Genomic DNA, 5,890 nt, shown 5'->3' with positions numbered 1-5,890 from the left:
GCGGCGCATGTGTAAGCGTATTTCGTTGCCGCCGACCAGCATCTGTGACGCGCATGCGCAGTACCGCCGCGCTTTGCATCTTGTCGTCAATCATGTGACTCACTCTGAGGATGACCGGACGATACGCGGCCGAAATATTGGTGAAGGGAATTTTATTTTCGTGTCTGCATACCCTATTTAATGGACTATTTTTTCTGATGTGTGTATATCTCTGTTAGTCTGTCAGCAAAATTACGTCCGCCCCCCGGTAGCTTAATGGTCAGCGTGACGGATTCTCAATCCTCTGGGCCCGGGTTCGATTCCCGGCTGGGGCTGGGAATTTTCTCCGCCCAGGGACTGGGTGTTGTGCTGTCCTCATCATCCTATCATCCTCATCGACTGCAGGTCGCCGAAGTGGCGGCAAACTGAAAGACCGGCACCCAACCGGGGGTCTTAGCCATACGAATAAATAAAAAAGCAAAATTACATTCTCTGTAGACTGCTCCATCGCTTATACAATTCATGTCAACAAGAGAAGTAGACAAGATAGCAGACAAACGCATTGTGTACTGCTAGCGCAGAAGCGGAGAGGACTTTTTTGATGGTTCGCTAAAAGTCCGACAACCAGCGGAACACGAGTGAACAATAGCGAATGCGTGTTGAACACGATGGTCGCGCTCACCTACCGTTCACGGCAGACAGAATTCTCCTTTTCTGATATCGTTGGCTTGTGTTCGCTCAGGTATAAACCAGGTATGAAATGCGGTGCTGCACGAAAATGTTGAAATTTATGCGGGTTGATTGAATAACTAAGGAGCGGGATCTTGTTCATATTTGGGTCCACATCCTCCAAGTATTTTGCAAGAGAAAACATTGTCCGTTTTGGGCTGTGTATTTGTATCATTTATTTCTTGTGGTATTCGCCACTTTCGACCACTACGTCGTTCTTTGCATAGGTACATGATAATGGCCTGATAGTAGAAATTGTCAAATTGCGCAACACACCAGGACGTTTCCGGGTGAAAAGTGAGTTCATAGTAGACTTTTCATTTGTTAGAAATATGGTTTGTATTGTTGTTACTGTGAATGATTATAACATAAAAAACAGATTCGGTAAATATTCTCACAAAATACCTTTTGATTTTAGGTGATTAAGAGTTTAAAAAATTATTAAATTTCAAAAGGTCGTTTCTGCTCACGTGTAGCACATGAATGTTAGCTGAAATTACTAGCGACTTCACGTACTTTTTTCCACAAATGATTTACTGATTAACTATCAAAACGCGTTTAAAAAATGCGAAGGAATTTTGTGAATCCCGATAGAGGAAACCTTCCAAAACTTCATGCATTTACGGCTTCCGCCCCCATCATTCGACAACGAATTCAGCCTGCGTCTCTCTCGACTGGAATTGCACAGCAGACTATTGAGTTATGCTGGCGCGGGTGGTCAGTGTCAGGGGGTTAGCTGCCTCTGCAATAAAAAAACTGAGTTAACGGATCTTCGACGAACTTAAACGGGTGTCATGGGACGTCCACCTCGAACAAATGCAACGAACAGTATCGAACAAAATGAAAAACAAAAAAGTTGTAGAAGCGCAGTGGGTAAGGCAACGAACTGCCACATCGAAGATCGTAGGTTCGCATACCGCTGGGTATAGAGCTATTTTTTCTATTTTCCGTGTTTGTAATACATTTTGAGACTTTGTTAAGCGTCAAAGTTAAACATTTTCCTGATATATTCGTTGTTGTTCACACATACGAGCATGCTTTCTAAGTAATGAGTATCTTCGATTTCGTGACTTCCATATGTTTAAGAAATGAAAGATGAAATAACGGTGTGTGACACAACTGACAGTAACATTTATACTTTTACTTGTCGCAAATAATTCACCATTTTTTTCTGAATACGTAGCGATTTCAGAGTGTGTGGTCAGACAGGAATCTAAGAGCATAACATAAACTATGGCGAATGAAACTAGCAAAAATCGTCTTTATACTATAGTTTGCCACAAGCATTTATCTGCGATCGAATCCTTAAGAACAGTAGACAGAGATGAAAGATTCCCGTCACAATATTTTTAGACTATACCACCAGATAAGAAACATTTTGATTCATCAGTTGCATATTATAAACTACAACGAACTTCTATAGCTATACTCGCCACATGCTCTCGAAAAGTCGTTTTATTTAATTTTGTTTTTATGAACCAAATAGTTAATCTATCATATAGGGAAGTAGGCTACTTCATCATTTAGATATCTAGGAGCGAGGTACAACCACATTCTATGCATGTTCCTATTCTTTGATACTCTCTTAAACAATTTTTTGGTTGGTTCAAATGGCTCTGAGCACTATGGGACTTAACATCTATGGTCATCAGTCCCCTAGAACGTAGAACTACTTAAATCTAACTAACCTAAGGACATCACGCGACACCCAGTCATCACGAGGCAGAGAAAATCCCTGACCCCGCCGGGAATCGAACCCGGGAACCCGGGCGCGGGGAGCGAGAACGCTACCACACGACCACGAGGTTTTTTGGATTCGTAGAAATGTGTTCCGTCTATGCAACTAACTGAAGGCAGTTTGTTCATTGCCGCACGCGTTTCGCTTCTTTTATTTGTGCAGCGTCTTCACGAATAAAAGAAGTGAAACCCGTATGACAATAAAGAAACTGTCTTCAAATTAGTTGCATAGACGGAACGTACCTCCATGAATTTTGAAGCTACTAAGGAATGGCGGAAAACAGAAAAATTGACGAAATTTTCGGGTGTTTCTGTACATGTATTTGCACAGTGCGGTACTACTCTCCATTCCTAACTCATATTTCGAAACGTAAAATCCAAAACAAGACGTCAAGGTGAATGAGAATAAAAGGATATAATGTGGGATTTATGAAAATTTCCAGAGCACCATCAATATTCTATCGTTATCATGCATTCATGGAAGCATGTGGTCAGCGCAATTTGAACAGTATTACGTACTCTAACCACACTTTTCGGTACTGTGAAGAATAGCGTGCCTGTGGCGGCAGCAAGCCGCTTCGGTTTCGTGCCGCTGTGGCACTGCAGTGCGCATGCGCGGATCTGAGGCAGATTGCTTTTGATTGGTTGACGCGATGAGAACTGACAACAGTGTTTCGGTTCGCTAGGACCGTTCGACATCGCTTTCGAAACGCATACATAATGATTTTGGGGCTCTCCTTTGAAAACAAGACCGTTCGGTGCGCTGGAGTACTGAACCGATCGGCACAATGGCGGAAAGATACAGAATAGGGCCCCTGGACTCTTTCGTTTCAGTCGTTTCAAGCCGTATACTCCAATGGCCTTGTGGCCGATGGAGTACAAAACGTGACTAATTTGAAAAGACCATGTATCGCCGCTCAGTGGACGTCAAGTTGTGGCACTGGCATGCAAATTCCAGCCTTCGTCCCCAATGAACAGCAGTCAGGATCGGTGCATGAAACAGGCAGCTGCAGTGGAGGCCCATATGCAGCAACAAAGCTTAACAGTCATTGAGGAGAGACTGTTGGCAGCCCCTTGGTTCACTTGGGTTGTCAGTTGCTCAACTCTTGCACGTCTATACGCCCGTACACATCGCCACTGCCGTCGTTCAGTACTGTCATCTGTCGCCCGTGGTGCATCACAACTGCCTCAGCGCCATTTTGCTGTGCACGGTATACTTTAACCTTGGCAGCACGTGAACAGTTAAGAAACTTAGCCGTTTCGGAAATGCTTCCACCCTTTCACAGAAAGCCGATGGTCACGCCCTTTTGGACGCCAGGTAACTAGCTACGTTTGCACATTACGACAATGACTGCACAATTTTTCGCATCCCCCAGAAACGCTTTATATACCTTCCACTGCTAATGCTGCCATCTACCGTCTGTGAGTCATTACTGCACGTTGACGTCGAACACAGGCGGTGGTCACATTAAAGTGATGAGGCCATGTAAATGATTTGAATGTACAGCCCACAACGGACAATGTTTTCTTTTAAGAAGGCGTCGGTGCATAAAAGAAACTGCTGTCACAACCTGAGTGACGGAAGTGATCGGTTGCTAGGACACTTTCAGGTACCGTCAATTTGGTAATGGAGGGAAGTATGAAGGAAAAATTTCAGCACGAGATCATGCTTTGAATACAGTAAGTGTGGTGTCACCGCCAGACGCCACACTTGGTAGGTGGTAGCCTTTTAATCGGCCGCGGTCCGTTAGTACATGTCGGACCTGCGTGTCGCCACTATCAGTGATTGCAGACCGAGCGCCGCCACACGGCAGGTCTAGTCTAGAGAGACTCCCTAGCACTCGCCCCAGTTGTACAGCCGACTTTGCTAGCGATGGTTCACTGTGTACATTAATGGATTAAAGTTAAGTATGAAACTAATTACGTCCGCTTTCTGAATTCTCATTCCTTGTTATGTTCCAGACCTCACGTCAGTATAGTTCTTCCCTCCTCAAGCCAGCCTGCGTGGGCTAAAGAGCGTGCATTTCGGCCTCCTCTAGTAACACGGTGTTGGCTCTTCTGCCAACAGTAAGAAGTCCAACTGCATACTGGAGAGATTACTGTGGAGACATGCATCAATCTAGTCCTCGAACAGAAGATCACCGCAACAACAACGGCATTAATAATTCCTCTCAGATTTTTAGATGTCTGTGCGTACAAACTGCCTTGACAACAAAAGGCAGCATGTGGAGATGACAGCACAACTCGCAGCAGACGTTCGTATTGTCTAAACTTACATTCCGCTATTGAGACGGCTGTCTGGGCACGTCACGAAAACCAGCAGCAACTGAAGTAGACGACGGGATCGGCCGTCCAAACATTGTGCATAAAATGGTAGGAACGGAAGTAGCTCCTACATTTTCCAGAATCAGACGTCTGGGAAACGGTGTTGTAGCCACGTGGGCCATTAGCACTACTATCAGAGTTCTAATTAGCCGGAGGAAGAAGCAGCAGCTGATCGACAGGCCAATGTTCGACGGAGACGATATTGCCACGTACGAAATTTGTTTTTGCGCCGTCGAAGAACTCGACGGTTTTTCATTTGTCAGTCTTCATTGTGAGGAACTGGCCACTGTTGGGAAGACAGAGGCGGCCTTGGCACGACCTCTGTGCTACTTCCAGAGGGCGGAGGGCCGGAGGTGGCAGCCCGCTAAGCCCACCAATCAGCGCGGCTTGAGCGCCCACCCACACCGCCGCAGTGCAGCCAGTGGAGTGCCAGTCCCCTCACGCCGGAGGCACCACGCTCCAGCTCGTCGTCCTGGGACATTTCTGCAGAGCTGGCACGTCAGAAATGCGAAACAGTCTTTTGTCGAATTCTGTGAGCCTAGGAAAACATTCACAGTACTCAAACAGTTTCTAAAGTTGGTAACATTTGAACTACGCAAAAGGAAACTACAGTAACAAGCGAGAAAGCAGGCTTGAAAAATTGTACAGGGTGGTCCATTGATAGTGACCGGGCCTAATATCTCACGAAATAAGTATCAATCGGAAAAACTACAAAGAACGAAACTCGTCTAACTTGAAGGGGGAAACCAGATGGCGCTATGGTTGACCCGCTAGATGGCGCTGCCATAGGTCAAACGGATATCAACTGCGTTTTTTAAAAATTGGAACCCCATTTTTAATACACTCCTGGAAATGGAAAAAACAACACATTGACACCGGTGTGTCAGACCCACCATACTTGCTCCGGACACTGCGAGAGGGCTGTACAAGCAATGATCACACGCACGGCACAGCGGACACACCAGGAACCGCGGTGTTGGCCAGCGAATGGCGCTAGCTGCGCAGCATTTATGCACCGCCGCCGTCAGTGTCAGCCAGTTTGCCGTGGCATACGGAGCTCCATCGCAGTCTTTAACACTGGTAGCATGCCGCGACAGCGTGGACGTGAACCGTATGTGCA

The 5,890-nt window shown here is 45.9% G+C and overlaps 1 non-coding gene across 1 annotated transcript; it reads left to right on the top strand.

Moving 5' to 3' along the window:
- The first annotated feature begins 239 nt into the window (after positions 1-239).
- On the top strand, positions 240-314 carry Trnae-cuc (transfer RNA glutamic acid (anticodon CUC)). The gene has a single exon. It is a non-coding gene; the product is annotated as a tRNA-Glu (tRNA).
- Positions 315-5,890: the final 5,576 nt, after the last annotated feature.

Source organism: Schistocerca serialis, chromosome 7 (genome assembly GCF_023864345.2).
Source record: "Schistocerca serialis cubense isolate TAMUIC-IGC-003099 chromosome 7, iqSchSeri2.2, whole genome shotgun sequence".
NCBI classification, from domain to species: domain Eukaryota; kingdom Metazoa; phylum Arthropoda; class Insecta; order Orthoptera; family Acrididae; genus Schistocerca; species Schistocerca serialis.
The sequence above is the reverse complement of the archived record's forward strand: the minus strand, read 5'-3'. Positions and strand labels throughout refer to the sequence as shown.